This window comes from Budorcas taxicolor, chromosome 12, assembly GCF_023091745.1.
Source record: "Budorcas taxicolor isolate Tak-1 chromosome 12, Takin1.1, whole genome shotgun sequence".
NCBI lineage: Eukaryota > Metazoa > Chordata > Mammalia > Artiodactyla > Bovidae > Budorcas > Budorcas taxicolor.
The window spans coordinates 32,342,812-32,369,460 of NC_068921.1; the positions used below are offsets into that span (position 1 = coordinate 32,342,812).

Here is a 26,649-nt window from a genome sequence, read left to right on the forward strand (position 1 = left end):
GTCCGGGCGGAGCGGAGGCCAGCTGGCCCCCGCGCTCCCTCAGCGGGGCCGCGGAATCGGAGCCGACGCTCGGCTGGGGCGCGGGAGCCGGGCTCACCCGGTGAGTAACTTTGCCCTGCCCGCCACGCTCGGCGGCCGCTCGCGGTCCGGCCGCGCCTCAGGTGCGGGCGGCGTGTGGGGTGTGGGGCGTCGCGGCGCCCGGGAGGCGGCGGAGGCGGGCGGCCGCGGCGTCCGTCGCGCTCTCCTGGCCGGGCCGGGCTGCGGGGACACGGGGTCCAGGGAGGAGGGCGCGGGGCTGCCGGGCGCCGGCGGGGGCGGGCGGCCTCGGCTCTGACAATCTGGGGGGTCCCGGCCGCCGGTGGCCGAGCTTTTTGAGTCGTTTGCTCCGGTTTTAGGGAGGGGAGAGGTGGGGTAATATTTTTGTCCCCTGAGTGTCTGTGGCCATGGGTGAGAGAGCCACCGGCTGCATTACCCGGTCTTGTACCCATTTGAAAGGAGCGGGGCGAGGTCGTACGCTCCGTCCCAGCCTGTTGCCCGCGAATTCTCACCTTTCCCTGGAGGCTGGAGAGGGTGAGAGAGAGACGTGACACCCTCGAGGGGGTAATTTCAAAACACGGCCCTTGGCTTGGAAACAGCCGCACACAAAGCACCGTTCAGAAAGGACCTCACTCGCTTTTCAGAACCTCATGCCCGGATCTAGACGAAGGACTTGCGGCTTAGATGTAGCGTTTTTTCGGAGGTTTCTGTGTGCATTTACGGTTATGAATCAAGACGTTCAGTATATGCCAGGAGCTACAGTACGCTCATACCTGGGCTTAACTCTAGTAGATGGCTGCTTTTTAAATTACAGAAATGAAGTTGAGCGAAAAGCAGTGGCGATTCAGAAGGGGGAAACAGTTGTGAGCTTCGGTTTATTGTAACTTCGCTTTTAAAATTTCACATTCTGGCCGCAGTCATACTAATTTCTAAATTGGTCTCAGGACAGATTTTGACTTTTTTTTTTTTCCTCTCTTCCTTGCACCATACTGTGACGTAGCCCTGGTGAGTTCATCCCAGTAGATCAATATTATTTACTTGGATAGATTTGATTCCCATCTCCTCACCCCTTTAGACAATGGACTTTCATCTTGTATCCTTTTTGGCCTGTCCGAGCTTTCTGGAGCCACTAATAACAAAAGTTGTGCCCTTTTAGCTTGTCCAAGTCCTGCACGTGAGTTTTCCCATAGGAGGAAAAATGTAGGCCTGTTTGTAACCCAGGCAAAATAACTACTGCTGCTTTTAATGTGGCCCACCTGTGTGTTAGCATTCCTAATTCTGTATCTTGTTCCTCTCCTTTTCTCATCAGGTTATACTTTTCCTATTATTTATTCATTCAGCAAATGAGTGTCTTCTGCAAACCGGACATGCTTGGCAAGGGTCAGCTCTTGCCCTAAACTGGCTCACAGTGCTGTTTGGAAGCCTATATATGACTTTCTTCAACCAGCCACTTGAAAGCGATTTGAGCGGGTGTTGAGGGACCTTAAAAGAGGGAGAATTTCTGCCTGGAGTTTGTTAGGGAAGGCATCACACCTGCACTTACTCTTCAGGTGGCTGGGGGATTTTCATTCTCTGCAGAGGGACTAGCGGGTAGGGTGTTGCTTTGAGAGCCACATCTGGTTTCTCTGGCTGAAGAACATAGTGTCTGTGGTTGGAGTCGTGGTCAGGGCCTGGGATGTGTTATTCATTTCGGAGCACTTAGCACTTGGCCTTGCTTACAGTGGGCACTCAAATATTTATTGAACTGAGTTGAACAGGAACGTAAAGGGTTTTGTGTGCCAAATTAAGAAATTTGGACTTGATCCAGTCAGCGATATGGAGCTGCCAAGTTTAAGCAGGAGAATGTCATGATAACATTTGCCTTCCAGAAGGATGTCTGCGGCAGGCTGAAGGTTGGTGGGGGTCCAGATGGGAGGTAGGGAGACGGCGCAGGGCCTCTTAAATCCTGGAGGGTTTACGTGCTCAGCACTTCTCAATTCACATTGTCTGGGTTTGGATCTGGCTCTGTCACTCATTACGTAACCTCTTTCTTCTTTAGGGTCTTCACTTCATAGGATTTGGGGGATAAAGCTTGAAAAATATGTATGTTACTTAGAATAGTGCTTGGCACATAGGAAGGACTTGGTAGATGCTGTTTTTTGTTCTCTGTGAAGGCAGTAGAAGTAGAGATGATGTGGCATCCAGGAGGTATAATTGGTCCAACCAGATAGGTGACTATGAATGATTAATGAGAGAGGGATGGTTCGGAGGGTTTTTGACTTGGGAGCATTGGAGTATACTGCTTAAGCTGGTTGTGGAGTCTGAACGGGGTTGAATTCCATCACTTACTCTGAGCACCACTGTCCTCACCGAACTTTGGTTTCCTAACATTTAGAAAAGGAAGTGTACCTGTCTAGTGGGGTTTGAGGATCAAATGAAATTATGCATTAATGCCCTTGGCAGAGTACCTAGCACATTACAAGTGCTCAATAAATATTGGTTGTTCCTGAAGTGGTTATGACATTAAAGAGCTAGTGGAATGCTGGAAGTTACGAGAAGGAACAGTTAAGAACAGTCCGTGGTAGAGGTGGGGAAAGGAAGTAGTTTGGGACCAATCCATTGAGGTGCACATGGGTGGTTGAATCTGTGGTGCTGTTATTAGATAGATGTGCTAGGCAGGAGCTAGGAAAGAATGGAAGATAAAACGATCAAGAGCTCACATAAAGCCTTGGTGGGTGTGGTCAGCTTTTGGGAGGTTTGCAGGGGGTGCAGCAGTGGGGAGTTTACATCATTGCAGTGCCAGAAGTGTTGCTGTCCCATGCTGGGCGTCTCTAGCCTTAAAATGCGTTTTGGTCACCATCACAAGGGAACTCAAGGCTCCTGTAACCTGGTGGGCCCTTTGCCCTCATCCCCTGCCTCCTCTTCTCCTTTTTGATTGCTCCCCTCAAAATCCCGGTACTTTTTAATTTTATTATGCAGAGCCATTTAATTTTTCCTGGGGCTAAAGTTCACTTTAGGCCTACCTTCCTATATCAAAATCCTAGGTTTCTAGAAGAGTCAAAGTTCTCATCTAATAGGTTTACTTAGGAAGTAATGTTGGTTCTAAAAACAGATGTATATAAGCATATTTTAAATACATATCTGTGTGTATCTTGCATGTACAGGTACAGTTGTAGAAGGCTTAGGCCTAAAATGATTCTGTTAAGGGGCCTGGGAGATTGACAAACTCAGTCCCCTTCAGCTTTCCTGTCATACGTCTCTCTTCCTCAGAAAGTACAAAACTGGAAAAATCTGTGGTTACATAAGTTTTTTGGTCAGTCGAGTTAGAAGAAACGGCTGTTTTGTCTATTCACTGACGAGAAGTTGTTAAGAGGAATTTTTTAAGAAGCAAATGTTGGCGATGTACATTATGGTGACGGAGATAGAAGCATCCAGTCAGTGTGCTTTTAAAGAGGCAGATATATAGGCTCTGGCAATGGCACCCCACTCCAGTACTCTTGCCTGGAAAATCCCATAGATGGAGGAGCCTGGTAGGCTGCAGTCCATGGGGTCGCTAAGAGTCAGACATGACTGAGCGACTTCACTTTCACTTTCACTTTTCACTTTCATGCACTGGAGAAGGAAATGGCAACCCACTCCAGTGTTCTTGCTTAGAGAATCCCAGGGACGGGGGAGCCTGGTGGGCTGCCGTCTGTGGGGTCGCTCAGAGTCGGACACTACTGAAGCGACTTAGCAGCAGCAGTCCTCAGAATGCACACTTCGTGAGAGCAGGGATCATGATTTGGTCACTGCAGTAGAGTCCCCAAGTCCCAGAACCAAAGATACTAATGTATGCATGAATAAATGAATTGGCTCCATTGACTTGGATCTGTCTTGGCCCACAGACATACTGAAATCTTTAGAACAGCATTGGTCAGAGGGAAAACAAAAGAGGCATTTGAGCCAGCCAAGCTGCTTAAAGTACTCTATGTTCTTACAGAAAACACCGGAACAGAATTTATGGCCATTATGATTCAGTGATTTTAGTGCCAGCTGCTGTAATTTATTTGCATGATTCCCTTTTTCTCCCCTTTTACTGTGATTGTTGTGGGGTGTAGTTGGGAAGAAAGGTTTCTGTAGGGGTATTGCCTTGTTCAGAGCTAAACTGATGACACCTGTATCATCATTTTGTCCTCTTATTAGTAAAACTCCAGGCCAGATAAGACATGAGAAAAGGAGCAGAAATGTTGTGGGTAGAGCGGGCCAAGCACAGTTTACACCTTAATTCCCCCACCCTTGAGGTCTCCTTCTATTCTTTCTGATAATCAGGGTCCCTCATCAGAATAATTATGTGGGAGAATTTTGTTTCTCAAAATTGGACCGGGAAGGCAAAATGAGAATTAGAAACAAGTGCAGAAAATAGGCGATAGGCAACTAAAACTTTGCCTACACAGAATATATGCCTAAGTATACTATAGGAATTACATATATCATGTATTTACGTGTTTATCTATATGTATAAGCATAAACTGTCATGTGTCCACTTAAAAAGCATGCCACTTTCATGTAAACAAATTAGGTTTTGTTTCCTCTGTTGAAAGAGTAATCTTGGAGTTCTTTTAAATAGCAAATTTCCCTAAAGTATATAATAGGGGGCATTGTAAAAAATGTTTATAAACAAACTATGAGGACCTGTATCTTATGTAAAACAGGTGTCTGGTGGTGGTGGTTAAGTAGCTAAGTAGTGTCTGACTCAATGGCACCCCACTGCAGTACTCTTGCCTGGAAAATCCCATGGACGGAGGAGTCTGGTGGGCTGTAGTTCACGGGGTCCCGGACACGACTGAGCGACTTCAGTTTCACTTTTCACTTCATGCGTTGGAGAAGGAAATGGCAACCCACTCCAGTGTTCTTGTCTGGGGAATCCCAGGGATGGCGGAGCCTGGTGGGCTGCCGTCTCTGGGGCCTCACAGAGTCGGACACGACTGAAGCGACTTAGCAGCAGCAGCAGCAGTGTCTGACTCTTGCAACCCCATGGACTGTAGCCCGTCAGGCTCCTCTGTCCATGGGATTCTCCAGGCAAGAATACTGGAGTGGTTTGCCATTTTCTTCTCTAGGGGATCTTTCCGACCCAGGGATCGAACCTAGGTCTCCTGCATTGCAGGCAGTTTCTTTACCAACTATAAACAGGTGTCTACTTGGCTTTAATAAAGCTACCAAAGGCTCTGTTGGTTATCATTTTGTTTTACTGATAAAAGTAAAGTAAGTCTGGTATATATTTGTACCCCATGTCCCCTTTACCCCTCAGATTGGGATTTTGGCTACCAAAATTAAAAATTAATTCTTTATCAGAGTTCTTAATCCTGTTCAATTGAACTATCTAATTATTGAGCAAATAAATTGAAGTCCTTATGTCTTATTTCATTGTTTTATTCTAACCATTTCCACTTTTCTTCCACATGATTTTAATGTTTGTAGACTTCCAATTTAATTGTATTCAACAAGCAGCATACATGATGGGATCGACACTGGGCTGTGTGGGATATAACATTCTCTGCCCTTGGAAAGGTTAAGATCTTAAAAGACGTTAAGTCAGAGTTAATCATTCTGAGGCAGAAGATAGATGGACCCTGGGTTAGACATTTACAACTAACCTCCTGTTTATGCTTTAAGACAAAGATAATAACAGGAACAGGATAAGCAGCTGGATTTAGTCTCCTGTGGACGCTAAGATAACAGTGGTGGCAGGAACAGAGAAGGGCTGAGCCCTGGCTAGGTAAGGAGGTTGCACATTCCTCAGTCTTGGGGTCAAGGCAGTCTCCCAGACTACACATGCACAGAAAGGGTCCTCAAGGGAGGGGACACTAGCCCATAATATGTCCAGTCAACCTCCCAGAGACCTTCACGCTGGAATCCATCTTGGCTAAAAGATAACACAGGGGAGGGCCATGAGTCAGACCAAGTGTGGGGTTAAAGCAAGGTAATTGGCTGGAGGGAAACAAAGACCCAGAAAACTGCCTCCATATAGCAACCAGGGCTTCCCAGGTGGCTCAGAGGTAAAGGATCTGCCTGTAATGCAGGAGGCGCAGGTTCAATCCCTGAGTCGGGAAGATCCCCCGGAGAAGGGAATGGCTACCCACTCTAGTGGGAAATCTTGCCTGGGAAATCCCGCCTGGGAAATCCCATGGATAGAGGAGCTTGGTGGGCTACAATCCATGGGAACACAAAAGAGTTGGACATGGCTTGTTCGGTCACTGAGTCATGTCCTACTCTTTGCAACTATGGACTGCAGCATGCCAGGCTTCCCTGTCCTTCACCATCTCCCAGAGTTTGCTCAAACTCATGTCCGTTGAGTTGGTGATGCCATCCAACAGTCTCATCCTTTTGTCTTCAGTCGTTCCCAGCATCAGGGTCTTTTCTAATGAGTCAGCTCTTCACATCAGGTGGCCAAAGTGAAGAGCCAACTCATTGGAAATGACTCTGATGTGACTAAACAACAACAAGCCACCCCAAAAGCACCTGAGCTCACCTGCATGTATTTTTCTAATAAACAGTTTACCAGTTTCTCTTTTTTCCATCTTTTTGCTAAAATTCCTTTTGCAAAGAAGGCAAGAGCCAGGACCCTGCTTCTGGCTACTAGTCCCTGGTGGTCTAGTGGTGACGATTTGGCGCTTTCACTGCCACAGTCTGGGTTTGATTCCTGTTCAGGGAACTGAGATCCCACTTCAAGCCTCCACCCTCCATGGCCACCCCACATCATCTCAGAGCATGACGAACACCGCTGACTTAAAGCAAGTACCTTGTCTCCTCTTCTCCTTGACCTTCACTTCCACTGTCCTTGGACATTCCCCCAGTTCTCCACATTAGACCTTACGTTTCTGTATCCTGTCCTCTGACCGCAGCTTCTGAGCCTGTCCTTCCAGCTGTCTCACACTCACAGTCGCTCTTCGGTGCCCTTTGGGCAGGGACAGTTTGCCTGCCATCCTGTTTATCCCACCTCCCATCCTGTTGTATTAACATCTGTGGGATCTATATTTAAGCACCTGGAATATGTCTCCCTGGCACCTTAGCTTCTCTTGAACTTGCTTTTGTTCTGTGCCTGCTTCATTAACTCTGCTTCTCCCTGAGTTATTTTGACAAACCCTGTTAGAAGGCCAGGCCAGGCCAGGAATCACCTCTCAAACAGCCCCTCCCCTGCATTCCCCTCAGGCAGTTCCCTTTATTTGGCACCTACTGAGTGCTGCGACACTGAGCTCAGCAGGCAGGAGTATCTCACAGAACTTACATTCTAGAGGAGATGGACATTCAACGAATAGCAGCACACATTATAGTCACAAATACGGTAAGTACTTTGACGAGACAGAGAGCTGTGCTGTCCAGCACGGTAGTCACCTGCATGTGTAGCTCCTGAAACGTTCCTGGTCGGAATTGAGATTGCTGTCACTGTACTCTTCCCGATTTTGAAGACTTAGTACCCAAAATGGTAAAATAGCTCAGTAAGTTTTATATTGATTACAGGTTGAAATGATATCCTGGATATATTGGGTCAAATAAAATATTCAAACTAGTTCATTCACTTGGCTACTAGAACATTTAACATGGCAGGTGTGATTCACCTTCGGTTGGGTAGCTGTGGCATGGGGTGTTGTCAGGGGTATAACAAGGGGAAACTAACCTAGTCTCTGGGGAGCTGGCTGTCCCTGGAACCACCCCAAGGAAGTTGTCTTTGAACCAATATCTGGTTGCGTAGATGTTACAGGTAAAGCCTTCTCAGAGGAAGCAGCAGAGGCGGGTGGCACTCTGCAGGAGGGTGAGGAGGTGGGTAGCAGAGAGTTGGGAAAGTGTGATGGGAGATAGGGCCTCGGAGGTAGGTAGGGCCGGGTCATGTGGGCCCTGTTGGCCCTAATCAGGCTCTTGTTCTTCCTTTCTCATGGATGATTCTAGAAACCTCATTCAGAAACCTTTTATCAAACCCTCTCTTTTGCAGCCTGCAGATAATCTGATCAGTTCTTGAGCACCTGGTTTGATTTAGCAGATTTCTGTCCCTCCCTTTTCCAGCTTGTCTGAATAAGTCTGTTGTGTTAAAGGCTCATTTTCCCATGTGCCCATGATCCCATCCTTCAGAGTATCTTTTAGGAGAGCTTTATCCATTAACCCCCTTCTGTACTGAGTCTCTTTCTCCCTGATGGCTTTTTCGCCTACAAATATACTCCAGTTCCAAACTTGTAAAACAAAGCACCATTGACCTTACATCTCCTTTAGTTATTGTTCCTAAAAAGTAACGAAATATTTTACAGTTTAATATTTAAAATGCGTAATGTGTTAACATGTCAGTATAATTATATTGATACATATATAATTAATAAGATTTGACTTTTTCATACTATGTATTTGAAATATGGTTATACAGTTGATTGTCCATTGAACAACGTGGGGATGAAGGGCACTGATCCTCCCAGGCAGTTGAAAATCCATGTACAACTTAGGGCCAACCCTCCCTGTCCACAGTGCTCTGTATCTGATGATTTCAAATGCAGACTGTGCAGTACTGTAGTATTTACTGTTGAAAACAAGCGGTGTGTAAGTGGACCCATGTAGTTCAAACTTTTGTTCTTTAAGGCTCAACTATATTTTACACATATAGCCTATCTCTTCAAGAAAATTAGTGATACGAAGGGAACATTTCTTGCAAAGATGGGCGCAATAAAGGACAGAAATGGTATGGACCTAAGAAGCAAAATGTATTAAGAAGAGGTGGCAAGAATACACAGAAGAACTATACAAAAAAGATCTTCATGACCCAGATAACCACAACGGTGTGATCAGTCACCTAGAGCCAGACATCCTCCAATGTGAAGTCAAATGGGCCTTGGAGGCATCACTATGACAAAGCTAGTGGAGGTGATTGAATTCCAGTTGAGCTGTTTCAAATCCTAAAAGATGATGCTGTTACAGCGTTGCACTCAATATGTCAACAAATTTGGAAAACTCAGCAGTGGCCACAGGATTGGAAAAGGTCAGTTTTCATTCCAATCCCAAAGAATGTTCAAACTACCGCATAATTGCACTCATCTCACACACTAGCAAAGTAATGCTCAAAATTCTCCAAGCCAGGCTTCAACAGTATGTGAACTGTGAACTTCCAGATGTTCAAGCTGGATTTAGAAAAGGCAGAGGAATCAGAGATAAAATTGTCAACATCCATTGGATCATCAAAAAAGCAAGAGAGTTCCAGAAAAACATGTTTTATTGACTATGCCAAAGCCTTTGACTGGTGGATCACAACAAGCTATGGAAAATTCTGAAAGAGATGGGAATACCAGACCACTTTACCTGCCTTCTGAGAAATCGGTATACAGGTTTCTCAGCTGTTGTCAAGAAGCAACATTTAGAACTGGACATGGAACAACAGACAGTTCCAAATCGGGAAAGGAGTACGTCAAGGTTGTATATTGTCACCCTGCTAATTTAACTTCTATGCTGAGTATATTATGCGAAACACTGGGCTGGATGAAGCACAAGCTCGAATAAAGATTGCCAGGAGAAATATCAATAACTTCAGATATGCAGATGACACCACCCTTATGGCAGAAAGTGAAGAGGAACTAAAAAGCCTCTTGATGAAAGTGAAAGAGGAGAGTGAAAAAGTTGGCTTCAAGCTCAACATTCAGAAAACTAGGATCATGACATTTGGTCCCATCACTTCATGGCAAGTAGATGGGGAAACAATGGAAACAGTGAGAGACTATTTTGGGGGGCTCCAAAATCACTGCAGATGGTGACTGCAGCCATGAAATTAAAAGACGCTTGCTCCTTGGAAGAAAAGCTATGACCAACCTAGATAGTATATTAGAAAGCAGAGATGTTACTTTGCCGACAAAGGTCCGTATAGTCAAAGTTATGGTTTTTCCAGTAGTCGTGTATGGATGTAAGTGTTGGATTATAAAAAAAGCTGAGCAATGAAGAACTGATGCTTTTGAACTGTGATGTTGGAGAAGACTCTTGAGAATCCCTTGGCCTGTAAGGAGATCCAGCCAATCCATCCTAAAGGAAATCAGTCTGGAATATTCACTGGAAGGATTAATGCTGAAACTGAAACTCCAATACTTTGGCCACCTGATGCAAAGAACTGACTCACTGGAAAAGATCCTGATGCTGGGAAAGATTGAAGGCAGGAGAAGGAGATGACAGAGGATGAGATGGTTGGATGGCATCACTGACTCAATGGACATGAGTTTGAGCAAGCTCTGGGAGTTGGTGATGGACAGGGAAACGTGGCATGCTGCGGTCTATGGGGTCACAAAGAGTTGGACATGAGTGAGTGACTGAACCGATCTTAGTGCAGATACTAAATTTTCAGTGTGTAAAGTAAAAGGAATCTTATCAAGATAGTAATAATCTAACAAAAAAATTTTATACTGCTTCAGTTTTTATTGTGGTAAAAAAAACCATGTCGCATAAAATTGACCATCTTGACCACTTTTAGTGCAGGTCAGGAGTCTGAGGTGTGTTCACTTTGTTGTACAGCATGTTTCCAGAACGTTCTCATTTTGCAGAACTGAAACTCTGTACCCATAACAACAGCTCCCCGTTTCCGCCTCCCCCTTTGTCCCTGGTAACCATCATTCATTTATATTTTCCATTTATATGAATTTGATTACTTTAAATACCTCATGTAATTAGAACCATATAGTATTTGTCTTTTTGAAACTGGCTTCCTTCACTTCATATAGTATAATGACCTCACAATTCATCCATGATGTAGTGTGTTATAGGATTTTCTTCCTTCGGAAGGTTGAATAGTCCTCTCTATGTCTATACCCTTCCTCTGTTGATGGACATTTGGGTTGCTTCCGTCTCTTGGCTGTTGTGGTCAGTGCTGCAGTGAACATGAGTGTACAGATGTCTCTTTGAGATCCTGCTCTCAGTTCTTTTGAATCCCAGTTTTTCGATCCTAGACGTGATTTGCTGGATCATGTGGTAGTTGTACTTTTAATTTTTTTTAAAGTAGTTTTCCATAGCTGCTATACAGTTGTAAAATCTCAACAACAGTACTCAAGAGTTCCACTTTCTCTGCATCCTTACCAACCTTTTATCCTGAGTTTTTCAGTAGTAACTATCTTAACAGGTATGTAGAGATATCTCATTGTGGTTTTCATTTGCATTTCTCTGATTAGTGATGTTGAGCATCTTCTCATTATGCTTGTTGACCACTTGTAGATCATCGGGGAAATGTCTATTCAAGTCTTTGGCCCATTATTGTGTTATTTTATTTTTGTTGTTGATTTGTAGGCATTCTTTCTGTGTTTGGATATTAACACTTTATCAGATATAAATTTGTTAATGCCTTTTCACTTCACTGGTGTGTCTTTTGTTTTAAAGTTTGATATAATCCTATTTGTCAATTTTTGCTTTTATTTCCTGTGCTTTTGGTGTCCTATTCAAGAAATCTCTATCAAGATGTCACGGAACATTCTCCCTATATTTTGTTATAGGAGTTTCATAGTTTTTAAAATCCAGATGAATCGTATTTTGGATATGGTGTAAGTAAGGGTCCAAACAAAATATTTTGAACATATTTTTGAGACTGTATGTAAAAGCAAAAGGTCTGAAATACATGGAATAGTTTTAGTGGGAGGAGGAAATGGATGACACTGATGAAGGACACAGTTCTCAAATGGTACTTAGTACAGGTGGCCCTTGAACAACAGGGGTTTGAGCTGTGTGGGCCCACTTATTTGTAGGTTTTTCTTCTCAATAAATAGTGCTGCAGTACTACCCAGCCTGAGGCTAGGGGACCACGGATGCCAAGGGCCTGCTGCAAAGTTTAATGGATTTTCAACTAGAATTTCTCTTTCATTTTTGTATCTTGTACTTGTGAGACACCACAGTCAGCAATCTAAGGCTAGCTGAAGCTAAAAAATAAGGTGGTTGGGAAGGAGCCAGGTATCACACTGTATATGGTTGCTTTCTGTGTCTCTCCTACTAGATATGTAAGGTCAGTAGTCTGCCTTCTAAGACCATTCTGTCAGGGGCCCTTTAGTAAGATTTCAGAAGTATCCATCGCAATTAGATCTCATATGAAATATTTATTAATCTCATTAATTTCTCTAATTTTAGGCTCTGTGCTTTTATTATAGATGAGATACATTAATTGATACTTCAATAGACTAATTTCAGAGTTTGTTAAAAATAGATATAGTTTTTCTGGGTCTCTGACCTGTTCTTTTTCCAGGTATATGGAGTATATTAGTCAGCATCTTTGAATGATTTGTCCACCTTTGAAGGTTTTGTTGTTGTTTAATAATTTGTGTCTGACTCTTTTGTGGCCCTGTGGACTGTAGACCACCAGGCTCTGTCCGTGGAATTTCCCAGGCAAGAATACTGTAGTGGGTTGTTACTTCCTACTCCAGGGGATCTTCCCAACCCAGGGATCGAACCTGAGTCTCTTGTGTCTCCTGCATTGGCAGGCAGGTTTTTTTTTTTTTTTTTTTTTAACCACTGAGCCACCAGGGAAGCCCTTTGTAGGTATATAATAACATTAAGAAAACTTTCAGGACTTATTCTGAAAATCTGGATTCTGAGTTTTAATATATGATAGCTATTTACACAGAGGACTAAAAATTTTTTTTAATGAAACCATTCTATAAGTTACAGAAGGATGATAAAATCTCAGCTTATACCTAATGTGTATTAACTTTTTTCTTATAAAAGGTTTACATGTTATAAAGTTGCTTAGTGTGATTTTAGTCTATGACAATGTGACTTAATTTTCCTTCTTTATAGTTCGGATTCAGAGGTGGTAAATCAAACCTGATCCTGGAAGAAAGCAAAATAGACTATTAGGTAGTTCTGAAAATGCTTATTCGTAGTACAGAGTTCTTTACGTCTCCATAAAGAATTACTCTTGGTTACTTGAGCTTCTCGAAAACAAAATTGCTCTGTTAATAGAAAACAGATTGCTCTCACAGCATACTAGGATTTAAGGAAGGATAATGATAATCTATGTGGGAGATAAAGCTTGATGTTCTTAATAATATTTGTAATTCAATGTTAAAGTAGTAACATCACCATCTTAAAGAATGTCTTTCTATTTTCTTAAAAGAGAATTGAAAAAAATCAGAAATTGAGATGAATCAGATAACAGTGTTATTACAGTTACTATATTTTGATGCAAATATGGTATTTAAATGGTAAAACATAAGCATAGAGAGTATTGTGGCAAGGTGAAAGTTGATAATTACAGTTATAAATTGTAGGTGAAGAGTGGGAGCCACCCTGGTGGCTCAGTGGTAAAGAACCCACCTGCTAATGCAGGAGATGCAGGTTCCATCCTGGGTCCGGAAGATCCCCTGGAGGAGGGCATGGCAGCCCAGTCCAGTATCCTTGCCTGGGAAATCCCATGGACAGAGGAGTCTGGCGGGCTACAGTTCATAGGGTTTGCAAAGAGTTGGACACAACTGAGCAACTAAATAGCAACAAAGGTAGAGAGTAGTCTCGGAGGAAATTTCAGTATTTTTATGACTGTTGGTCTGGAGACAGCTGAGGTGTCTTTTCTCCTGCTGACTATTTATTGAATGTCTGTTACATGCCAGGCACTGTTCTAGGTGGTAAGACAATTCAGTGAACAAGACAAAGTGGGATCCCTGTTCTTACAGAGTTTACATGAAGGGAGGGAGGCAGATTAATGAAAAGCATAGTGACAAATGCTGGGAAGAAAATCAGACAGTGTGGTCAGATCTCAGCGATCTGTTACACCGGTGGCTAAAATCTACAGCTGGTCTTCAGGTTCAGCTGTTAATATTTCAGCTATCAGTTGTCTTCTTCACCAGGACAACTTCTTGCTAACACTGCCCGAAGGACACCAGTAGTCCCTTCTGTTTATTGCCCTTTTGTACCCTCTCCTGGAGGTTTTTCCCCCGCTCAAAGGACTACAGAGCGGAAGTGGGACGGAAGGAAGGGAAGCAGGGCATCTGAAAACTGTGTCTCAGATAATCTGGCTCTGCACCGAGCCGAGGCTTTGTTGAATTTGTACCTGTCAGTCTCTCAACAGCACTTACTGCTTGTAGGTTCTGAATTAAGAAAAATAGAGCCCTGCCAGTTATTAGGAAAGGGACCAAGGGAAAATGATTTTATCAGTCCTTGCAGTTTTATTTGAAAGTTCTCACATCATTTTGAAAATCCATCGTCTGTGTCACTATGTATCAGCTGGTGAGACTGTCATTACAGTTGATGTGTAAGATGTTCACGCCCTGCTTTTTTTGGTACAGAAGAGTTTTCAGTGTGACCCATGACTCATCAGTTGACGTTGCAGAGCATTTTTAGAAACAAAGAATGCAGTAGCAGATTTCCCCTGAGCAGCACTAATGCAAGTAAATACAAGAAACACAAAGTCGACTGTACCTCCTGGTGTTATTACAGCTGTATGTTGATTCTTAGAAAAGTGTTACAACCTTGGACATTTCAAAGAGCTTAAGTAGAATAGGTATAAACTATGTTGTGGATCCTGAAAAAGATTCTTACTCTGCAGCAGTCACTGCATTTTTCCCTTTCTTAGGATATAAAGTCACTTTGTAGATAAATACAGTACTTTAATGTTAGGCTTGTGTTTTACTTATTTTTGAAACAGATGAAGCAGTGAAGAAAAGGCCTTATCTTGGGGATACTACTTCATTTTTAGTGCTTCATAAAACTGTTTTTATTTTTTGATGTGGACATCTTGTTTGTTCACTTAGCTTTTTAATTTCATGTATGTGAGAACCAAGCATGGCTGCTAGAATTTATTGTTGTTGTTTAGTCACTCAGTCGTGTCTGACTCTTGGCGACCCCATGGACTGTAGCCTGCCAGGCTCCTCTGTCCATGGGATTTCCCAGGCGAGAATTCTGGAGTGGGTTGCCATTTTCTTTTCCAGGGAATTTTCCTGACACAGGGATCGAACCTTCGTCTCCTGCATTGCAGGACGGTTCTTCACTGCTGAGCCGCCTGGGAAGCCCTACCTCTGACTTTATCTCCTTTTGTATGTGCTCCTGCTGTGGCATACCCCCACACACGTAAAAGTCAGTCTGTACAAATAGATACTTAATGAAAGTGATCCTTGCACTTCTTTTTTCCAACAATCCAGCTCCTCCAAAGTTGACTATCACTAGTTTTTTCTCTCTAGCCATGCTTTACGCCTATAAACCCATGTGTGTATCTATACAGACATTTTAAAACACATACTGTTCTGTACCTTGATTTAAATTAGCTCAAAATTTGTTAAGTTGCTAGTCTTTTTGAAATTTAACTTAGTTGTTTGTTGGTCTCATCTAAATTATATTACATTAAGAAAAATTGTTTCTCTTGAGAAACATGTAAACATTACCATGCAGAGGTTTTCTCTGCTGATTATGATTCTAGGAAAAAAAAGGTTATTTGAACTTTTTTAAAACTATAAATCATGCCCTGTTGCTTATTCCTTTTTAAAGGGTGTGCTGAACATAAGAAAAATTTAATTATCATTATGATGACATAAGAGAAAATGGAGTATTTGCTGGTTTCTACAGCCATGGAAGAGTAGCTGTTTGGTACATTTTATATTTTGCTAAAAAACTTGGTTATTAGAGCCTATTCGGTAAAAATTATGGTGAATTAGAAACTACTTGTTTAGCAGATCTCCTTGCTGACTTGAAATATCTTGGTGCATCTTACAGTGTTCATCAGTTCTATAGGTTGTATCTTTACAGCATTAACATTTGTAGTGGACACTCTTAGGATACTTTCCAGTTTGAGAAGTGTTGAGTGCATTGATTTTATTCTAAAAGCAGAGGGGGAAAAGCAGTCTTTTCCTTGAATTCGATTAGAATACAATGTTAGATGTGGAGGGGAAAAAAGTAAATTGTTTTAGTGATTTAAGACTATCACCCTAGAAGGCTTTAATATTTTCACTGTATGCAGCCTTCCTTTTGGTTGTGAGATGTTATTGGGCAGAACTGTAAAACTGCAAATATGAATCATTGCAGTAACTACCGTTTGAATGACAACTCTGTCACCCTACTGGGAGCCTGAAGCACCCTGCACGGAGATGCCCACCCATGTGCACCCCTGGCATGTACAGCCCTTGCTTTGGGGCTTCTTTCCTGCCTGAGTGAGTTCGCAGCTAGGCTTGTATGACTCCGTGTCGTTATGTAATGGTTACCTGCTGGTTAGGTGGTCAGTGCTCTGAGGGATGGCCCTTCTTAATCTATCAGATACCCTTTTTATCCTCGTATAGTATATGGATACACATGACAATATGTATAGTATGTAGTGCATGACACTTTAAAGGAAGTGAGAAAATTTGTGGATTGGAGAAGTGAAATCAGTGAGGATTGTAAGATACAAAAGTTAGAAAGTTAAGTCAGAACAAAATTCTGCAGCGTGAAATTAGTAGGACTTTATAGTGGGCCAGTTGTGGGAGGTGAGGGTGAGGGCCGCATCACAGACAGCCTGTAACTATCTGGATTCCTTGGTGTCTCAGAGGGTAGAGAATCTGCCTGCAGTGCAGGAGACCCGGGTTCTCTCCGTGGGTCAGGAAGATCCCCTGAAGAAGGGAGTAGCTACCCACTCCAGTATACTTGCCTGGAGAATCCCATATTCAGAAGAGCCTGGCGGGCTACAGTCTATGCGGTCTCAGAGTCAGACACAACTGGCTGACAGACACTCTCATGACCACATAACCCGTGCTGGGGAGCTTATTCACTAGAGGGGGACTGAGTTTTGGTGGAAATGATCTTGGGTTTGATTCTGAACATGTTATGCTATCTCTGAGACAACCAGGTATGTATTTTGTTTTATCAAACTGTGAAGGAAGACACCTCCCCCACATAGTTCTGGTTTGTGACTCCTGTTTGCTTTCTCGGTCCTGTAAGTGTAGTATGATTCAGGCGCCTCTGGTCCTTGTCTGCTGATGATCTTTCTGATCCTGTTTGTCTACCAGATAATTTAGATGGACAGGTTGAATAAGCTCAAGATCAATTATATTCTTTTATGTTGCTCTTGAGGTATACTTAACAGTCCACAGTGGATGTTTGTTACAAAACACAAGTCAGAAGGTGACATTAGTAAGTATTGAGGTTTACTGGTCCTTTCCCTGTTCTCACACTACCCTCTGTCCTCAATGACCTCATACCTACTTTCCACGGCCTCAGTGCCTCCATATACTAAAAACTCCGTACATCCCTCGTGCAGACCTGTCCTCTCGCCTGTCCACGGGACCTGGGTCCCTGTTTGAATGGCTCTCTCACAGTCATGTCACACTATGTTATGACCTCTCCTCCACCAGACCCTAGGGGATGGCACTGCCCGCTCTCTGTTTTAAAAGTCCGACCGAGAGTGACCCAGACGTCGTCTTCTCTCGCCCTCAGCCCCGTCCCCCCAATATCTGATTCATCCGTCTAACCTTCTACATCTCTCAGACTGCTCCCTTTACACCCCCACCATGTGAGTTCAGATTGGCTTTTTTCCCTTGGACTACTCTGCTGGCTTTTTAACCAGACTCCCCTATCCATTAGTATATCTGGAATGCAGATCTCATCGTGTCAGTCTCCATAAATAACCCTTCAGTTGCTGCTTTCTGTTTATAGGATAAACACCCGAATCCTTAACATTGTCCATGGCGCTTTGTGAGTTACTCATATCCGCGCAGACTCCCCAGCTTTCCTCACACCCTCTAATGAGCTTTCTTTCTGTTGCCTTGACATTCAAGTACTTTGAGCCTCCTTGTCATGCTTTCCTAATAACACATTATGTACTCTTCCTGGCTGTTATACATCTGTGTCCCTGGATGCTTAGTGTCTGCACTGGAGAAGCTCTGTGAGGGCAGGCGCTGTGAGTGGTCCACAGTCACCCGGTGCCTGGCAGGCTGCATGATTGACAAATATGGGTTGAATGAATTGTGAATTTTCTGGCAGTCAGTTTCTGTACCTGTTATGTTCCATGTTTAGTAAAGTAAAAGGGGTCAACAAGGTGAATTAAAAAAAAAATGCATTATGTTTTACTGTTACGTTCTTTGCCTTCAGTTGGTTTCCATGGAAACAGGAAGCAAAAGATTGGCCTGCTGTAATAGTCTCTGGGTGATGTTTGCTGCCATTGTTAACCAACACCCAGAAACTTAAATATTTAGATCTGTGTTTCTCGAGTTTACCATCCCAAGTGTAAAAATTTGAGGAAAGTTGTCAACTATTCACTTTCTTTTCCTGGTATTCTTTTGAAGCTCTTTATTAAAATAGTCTGCCAGAGAGCAAAGAGTTGCTAAAACACAAGGATTGTTCTGACTAGATACCTTTGTTGTTTGCTTTCATTTGTATTATTTGTCACTTGTTTTCTTTCTTAATGAATGCTTTGTAAATAAGTGTTTTAGTTGACATTTACATTGTTAGAACAGAATTATATTGTCTGTAAAATAAGTGAACTTCTCTTACTGGAAATCTTAAGGTCAGATTGCACTGAGGATGCTAGTAGGGAATAGAGATAGTTATATCTCAAATTATGCCCAGAGCTATTGGCAAAAAAAAAATAAAGATGAGAATATAGATTTTGAGACATTAATATACACAGTAGTGGTAGATGGCCTTGGATGGCAGTGCTGCTGCACTGAGGAAGCATGAAGGCTCCTTTTGTATATTAAGCACAGGGAGAAAGCGCCAAACAGAGTCAGACCCTCACACGGTACTCTCTCGGTACCCATTAGGACCGGTTCCAGCACCCCCGAGGTCACCAAAATCCAGGGGTTCTCAAGTCCCTGATATAAAATGGCATAGTCTTTGCATATAATACTATATGCATCCTCTTATATACCTCACATCATTTCCAGATGGTATAATGGTATATGGATAGTTATAAATACAATGAAAAAGCTGTATACATAATTGCTGGTTTGCAGTAAATTCAGGTTTTCCTTTTGAGGACTTTTTGAAATTTGTTTACTTGTATATTTTCCACCTGACGTTGATTGGTTTCAGTGAATCTGCAGATGCAGAACCTACCTATAAAGAGGGCTGACTGGCCACCCTTTTATGTAAGAAGGCATTCAGAGCTTTGTACTCCACTGCAAATGTAAGTGAATGTTTTCCAGAAAGTGTTTAGAAAGATTGATGAACAGCTCAAAAATGGAGATGCTCTATGGTTATATTTATTCTGATTGATTTTGATATCTGAATGCAGAAGCACAAAGGTATTTTAATTTTGTGGTTGTAAAAAGGAATGTCGATTTTGAAAGTTTTATTTTATTATGGTAAAAATTAAAATATAAAATTGTGGAAAATTCCTGTGAGATTAAGAAATCAGGTCCATCCAGCATTCTGGCCCTTCTATAAACAGCATGTGTTTTCTTCTGGAAACAAGCCTCCCAGATGGGAACAGCAGAAGATAAATTATTTTCCTATAGGTTTATCATCCATTTATTTGTATGACTATATGTGTGTGCATGTGTGCTCAGCTGTGTCCGTCTCTTTGTGACCCCATGGACTATAGCCCACCAAGCTCCTCTGTCCATAGAATTTTCCAGTGAAGAATGCTGGAGTGGGTTGCCATTTCCTCTTCCAGGGGATATTCCTGACCCAGGAATCAAACCTGCATCTTCTGCATTGCAGGCAGATTCTTTTACCACTGAGCCACCAGGGAAACCCATGAACATATGTATGTGTGTGTATACATTTATGTGTGTGTATATACTGGAGAGTGTGTGCCACCTCTACATATTTACTTTGTACTTAATTAAGTACAGTATGTACTTTTAAAATTGTAGCTCTGGAGTCAGAGTGCCTGATTGGAATCGTGGTTGCATCAGTTACTAGCTTTGGGCTTTTGGGCAACTTAATGTTTCTTATTTTCAGTTTCCTCATCTGAGAAATGGGGATGCTGATGATATCAAACTCAGGGTTATCATGAGGACTGAATCTGTTAATTCTCCAATTTAGTTAATGCCATGCCTGATAGAGGGTAAATAAATATTAGCTCTTACAATTATCTCCTGAAACCCATTCCTTCTAGATGTCAAAATTGCCCCCATTAGTTAATCCCTGTTTAGACTGTGTGTTTCTTTGTCATATCCCTTTTGTCTAACAGCAGAAATCCTAATAGTTCTGTCCCATCACATGTTCTAGTTCCTTTCACTCATTCTCATTTTAGTTGCCTGCTTCTCAGTCTTTTTCTGACTACACTGTGTTTTCTTTGAGGTTATCGGGCATTGATTGACATTTCACTGAGGTATATGGTCTCTAGGTGTTGAGCACAGTGTTTGCCTTTGGTTGTAAACAATGCTGTGACTCCTCTCCTCTGAATAGTCCCCCACTCTGTACCCATCACTGTGCTTCCCAGAGTGTTTGAGCTGAAAGAAGCTTAATGGATTGTCTAGCCCAGAGCCCTGGTTGTTCAAAGCAGAAGGCTGGGGCTCACACCATACTCCTGCTGAGGATGGACATTTCTTTTCTTTTTTTTTTTTAATCTTGAAAGACGTTTTATTTTCAACAGACTATAATTCACAGACTAAAACAGTAAATGGACTTGTAAATTGGGGAGATAGTAGGAAATTCTTAGATTTATGACTGAGAAACTCACCTGAATTATAGGGAACATACATATATTTTGATGGAACATAAGAGAAAACTTCACTGACAGGTCTTTTTTCTTGGATATGTCTGTGATGGTTTTGGTTTGTGAACCCCTGCTTTTACCCTCTTGCTCCTCTTTTACTTCCACATTCTAAAACGCTGCGCGAATCCACTTTTCCTTTGACTGTTCTATATCACTTGATAGAAATTTATTTCCTTAAAGAGGTTTTGTTTCAAAAGGAAATAGGTAAGGGTGGAAAGGATAGTATTGAAATGAAGGAAGGTAAGGACATAGAAAAGGAAAAAAATGGTTAAGAAAACAAAATGTATGAGACAGAATTAATCACGTGTATGTCTCATGTACCTTCATAGGATCCTTTCCTTCTCACCGTCTTTTCCTTTAGGTTTTTTAAGAAATAGTTGATCGAGCTTTGTTAAAAGTAGAGAGTTGTGTAATAATAACGAATCTTTAATTCTGTGTGCTAGAACTTCAATCATGTAGATTGAGGCATCCTCACAATTTAAAAGTAAAAATAAAGTGTATAATTGAAAATATATTTTTATTTAATGAATATTTGACCTTTGTTCTAATATTGTTCTGTAAACCAAAGGTTTTCATTTTATAGCTATTTTAACTTGAGTGTCTGTCTACTTTCCATACTCCAGTGAAATGAATTAAAATGAAAAGGGTGTACATGAAAAACAGTTTATCTGGCAAAACCACAAATAAATCTGAAGCTTTTCTTTTGTTATTTCCAATTTTGATCAATTCTGTTAGTTTTCTTGAAAACTACTGTAAAACATACACAACATGTTGAAAATAGAAACTTAAAAAACTGTTTGATTAATAGAATCACAGATATATATTCAATTTTATTTGCCAAGTACCCAGCCTAGCACAGAGTGGGCACTCAGTAAATATTTATTAGGTGCAATTTAATTGACTAAAGTATAACATCAGTGGCCACAAAATGCTCAATCCATTCAGAAGCAATATCCTGAGATGATAATTTGAAAGACTAATACATTTCTCAGAAGCCAGAAATTTCCTTCTTGTTTCTGTATATGGGTAGAATTATTTAACTTGAAATAGAATAATGTCTACCATTTTAACACCTTTACTTTCGAAAACCTGATTTTCTTATGCTTAACAAAGTTGTCATTGGTAATGTAATGCATACTTTTAATACTTTACATAATATATATTTTTAATAGAAGTAGTTCTTGCTAGGTCATGTCTGACTCTGCGACCTTGTGGACTGTAGCACACCATGCTTTTCTGTCCTTCACTATCTCCCAGAGTTTGCTCAAAATCATGTCTACTGAATCGGTGATGCTATCTAACCATCTCATCTTCTGCCACCCTCTTCTCCTCCTGCCCTCACTCTTTCCCAACATTGGGGTCTTTTCCAGTGAGCCAGCTCTTCCCATAAGGTGGCCAAAGTATTGGAGCTTCAGCATCAGTCCTTCCAGTGAATGAATATGAATAGAAGTAGTTAGGCAACATTATTGGAAGTGTGGAAATTGTGGTGAGGGTGTGAATTAATTAATGTCATTGGGCCGTTGGTGATTGGGGTTAGTGCTGAGTGGACTGGAATTGTCCAAGAATAGTGACAGTAGGTGGTTGCAGTTATATCTGAGATGTAAAGAGGCTCAAAAATTAGTGTTTGGAGGATAAGATCTTAAGGGTATAGGATAACTGGGCATGACCCTTTTGAGTTGATCAAAGCTGTTCTCTTGACTATTATGCTTTTCATTGGCATGGAGAGGGTCAAAATTGGACCCTTAGTTCTCAGTAGAGACATCTTCACAGATAGAATTCCACAAACCTGGTGAATCCTTTTTCTGTAAAAAGATTAGATACAACTGAATGACCTCTTGTCACAGCAGTCTTGGGCATTTGGCCTAATTCTGGACCTCCACAGTTACTTCTCCTGGGGAAGTGGGGAGGGGTGGCTTCTGGTCACAGTCACATGCCCAGCTATGTGGGTGGTGTCCTCTGAGTGCGTGGACTTCTAGACAAAGCACTTATAGGGATAGGGAGCTTCCTGGAGTCGGAAAGGGCCATTTTCTGTGATTTCCTTCCTCTGAGATGTCTTTGTGGTCTAACCCATCCTTTCTTTGTGGTCTAACCCGTCCTCTTATAACAAACACTTCATGTGATATGTTACTGAAATCTACTGCTTTGGAGAGAGGTTAAATGTAGACATTTTCTGTTTGGCATTTGAAGGAAATAACCCTGCCGAAGAGCCCGTGAACACCGGTCTGCCCCAGCTGCACCGTGCTCCTGCCGTCGGCTTGCAGGGTGCTGCGCATTTGCTGGGAAGCCAGGGATGCCTGTCTGCCCCTGTCCCTGGGCAGGGGCTCTTTCTTTCCCTTTTTCATTGACCAGTTTCACACTTTTTTTTTTTCATTAATTTGGAGAGTATGCATTGCTTCTTAAATAAACAAACAATTTTTATTGTACAAGTTATACATGGCCATCTTAGAAAACTTTGAAAATACATATAGGTAAACATAAGAAAGTCAGTCACCTGTGATGTACATCTCAGTACTGCTTTTAATGTTCTACATGCTGAGTTTTAAATTATAGAAAGGATATATTAAAGTCTAACTTAGTTCATTTTTTTTTTGACCAGTTGGCCAATGATTTATAGTTAACTGACATAAATGGGTATAATGGATGGCTTTAAAATCTTTAAGTGAATATTTTTAAGCGATAATTGTAATCGGTCCCCATTCTAGCTCTCGGTAGAGAATCTGCTTGCAATGCAGGAGACCTGGGTTCGATTCCTGGATCAGGAGGATCCCCTAGAGAAGGAAATGCAGCTCACTCCAGTATTCTTGCCTGGAGAATCCCATGGACAAAGGAGCCTGGTAGGTTCCCAGTCCATGGGGTCACAAGAGTTAGACATGACTTAGCGACTAAACCACCACCACCCCCTTAAAAGGGGGGCAGTTGCCTGAGTAGCTAAAAGAAGATGATAGTGTTTGAGGGAAAATGTTATACAAAATCAGTAATTCACTACTCAGTAATATCATTGCTATACCTTTTTATTTTCTCCTCTAACTTTGAAATTTGATATTCATAGTCTGAGCACTTGTGAATTATATTTTGTAAAGACTGACTCATCTATTGCCCTTTTCAATTATTAAGCACTCTACAGCTAGTATTTCTATTTACATTTGAGTAGTTAATAGCATTTCATAATTAAATAATATTTTATATATGGTACACTGTACTCGCCCACATCGACCCAACCATATACATCCACCACACAGTGTTTCCTCATGGGTATTTTTGTACTTCTCCAGCCACTGCAAAATATAGCTGAAGGGACACAGTCAGCATCTAGGAAAGCAATAAGCATATGGTATTGAGCTATTTATACCATGTTCAGTTCAGCTCATTTGCTCAGTTGTGTCCGACTCTTAGCGATCCCATGGATCGCAGCACGCCAGGCCTCCCTGTCCATCACCAACTCCTGGAGCTCACCCAAACTCATGTCCATCGAGTTGGTGATGCCATCCAGCCATCTCATCCTCTGTCGTCCCCTTCTCCTCCTGCCCCCCATCCCTCCCAGCATCAGAGTCTTTTCCAATGAGTCAGCTCTCTGCATGAGGTGGCCAAAGTACTGGAGTTTCAGCTTTAGCATCAGTCCTTCCAAAGAACACCCAAGACTGATCTCCTTTAGAATGGACTGGTTGGATCTCCTTGCGGTCCAAGGGACTCTCAAGAGTCTTCTCCAACACCACAGTTCAAAAGCATCAATTCTTGAGCGCTCAGCTTTCTTCACAGTCCAACTTTCACATCCGTACATGACCACAGGAAAAACCATAGCCTTGACTAGACGGACCTTTGTTGGCAAAGTAATGTCTCTGCTTTTGAATATGCTATCTAGGTTGGTCATAACTTTCCTTCCAAGGAGTAAGCGTCTTTTAATTTCATGGCTGCAATCACCATCTGCAGTTATTTTGGAGCCCCCCAAAATAAAGTCTGACACTCTTTCTACTGTTTTCCCCATTTATTTGCCATGAAGTGGTGGGACCAGATGCCAATTTTCTGAATGTTGAGCTTTAAGCCAACTTTTTCACTCTCCTCTTTCACTTTCATCAAGAGGCTTTTGAGTTCCTCTTCACTTTCTGCCATAAGGGTGGTGTCATCTGCATATCTGAGGTTATTGATATTTCTCCCGGCAATCTTGATTCCAGCTTGTGTTTCTTCCAGTCCAGCGTTTCTCGTGATGTGCTCTGTATAGAAGTTAAATAAGCAGGGTGACAATATACAGCCTTGATGAACTCCTTTTCCTATTTGGAACCAGTCTGTTGTTCCATGTCCAGTTCTAACTGTTGCTTCCTGACCTGTATATAGTTTTCTCAAGAGGCAGGTTAGGTGGTCTGGTATTCCCATCTCTTTCTGAATTTTCCACAGTTTATTGCGATCCACACAATCAAAGGCTTTGGCATAGTCAATAAAGCAGAAATAGATGTTTTTCTGGAACTCTCTTGCTTTTTCCATGATCCAGCAGATGTTTGCAATTTGATCTCTGGTTCCTCTGCCTTTTCTAAAACCAGCTTGAACATCTGGAAGTTCACGGTTCACGTATTGCTGAAGTCTGGCTTGGAGAATTTTGAGCATTACTTTATTAGTGTGTGAGATGAGTGCAGTTGTGCGGTAGTTTGAGCATTCTCTGGCATTGCCTTTCTTTGGGATTGGAATGAAAACTGCCCTTTTCCAGTCCTGTGGCCACTGCTGAGTTTTCCAAATTTGCTGGCATATTGAGTGCAGCACTTTCACAGCATCATCTTCCAGTATTTGAAATATTAGGACATGCTTAATAACAGGAAATGATCTGAATATGAGATGGTTTGTAGTATGAAGTAAGTGTTTAGGTGAATCCATTGCTTGATTTTTTTTTTTTTCCAAGGAAAGTACAATTTTTGAACTTCTGTATTTCTTAAGTGAAGACCTAGGAAATAAGGATAATTTTTGTTTCTTTGCAAAGTAGGTTTCCTGCTAGTTAAGACTATAGGCATTCTTAAGAGTGAAGATGCATTTTGAAGTGTTATAATGAATTCTGAATATTTTTAGTACATAGGGGAAATGATATAAGGTTCCAGTAATTACAGAAAAATGTTCTGCTTAATTCATGTTTTAGTAGCTTATGTTGAACACCTATCCTAAGTTAGTTTTTTTTTCCCCTAAAAGTGTTAAAGTGTGTGTATGTGTCTGTGTAATTGTTTATAAATTAATCCAGATTCAGTCAGATTGTTTCTAGAAACAGAACAGTTTCTCATATTGGACTGCTAAGCAACAGATATTTTAAAGTTAAAAAAACCCTAACTCAGTTCTCTAAATAGAGAAATTTGAAGACAGAAGCAACAATATGTAAATTTTGGAGGAGTGGTAGGTGACTATGTCAGATAGCTATTTTATATGTACAATTTAATTCTAAAATTTCAAGAAGTGTTCTTTCAACAAGACCATTAGATTTTGTTTTATTTAGAGCTAAGATTTAAGAACAGTCAAGAATTATGGAATCTCTTGTTTCTTAGGTTGTCCTTGTTTAAATGTCTCAATGTTAGTGATAAAACCATTGAAATATTTAATGATAATTATTATCATTTCTTAAAAGTTGGAGGCCCTTATCAGGACAACAAAGCACAATACTTAAGGACAAGTTCGAGAACTGTCTTTGAGAAACCTAACAAGAATCTACATCCTGTATTTTAAAATAGATGTTGTATGGGGACATTTTCTATAACCCTTTTTTGCAGTATGATTTGAAGCGAGTTTCATGTTCCTGTAATGTCTCGCCTTACGTTGTATCTGAAATGGTAAATCTCATAGGTAAAATCTGTAAAGTGTAAAATACTATAAAAGTAGGTTGAGGCAATGAATGGTGACTCTGCAGTGGCAAAGACCATCAAACGGTTATAGATATAATTGAGAGTAAGGGGCTCATCAAGTGAGAATGTGATTTGTTCAGCCTTTTGGATTGGCACTTACATGTCTCACAGTAAATTTGAAAGTTGGCATCTTGGTCTGTGAGTGGCTCCCTTAGGCTGTGGACAGAGTGAGGGAAG

At 41.6% G+C, this 26,649-nt stretch overlaps 1 protein-coding gene across 1 annotated transcript in view; it reads left to right on the top strand.

Moving 5' to 3' along the window:
* LNX2 (ligand of numb-protein X 2) overlaps positions 1–26,649 on the top strand; it is an 88,173-nt gene continuing 61,524 nt past the window's right edge. The window contains exon 1 of the mRNA XM_052650082.1: positions 1–100. The gene's annotated coding sequence lies outside the window, so the exon portion shown is untranslated. The remainder of the gene's footprint in view (positions 101–26,649) is intronic.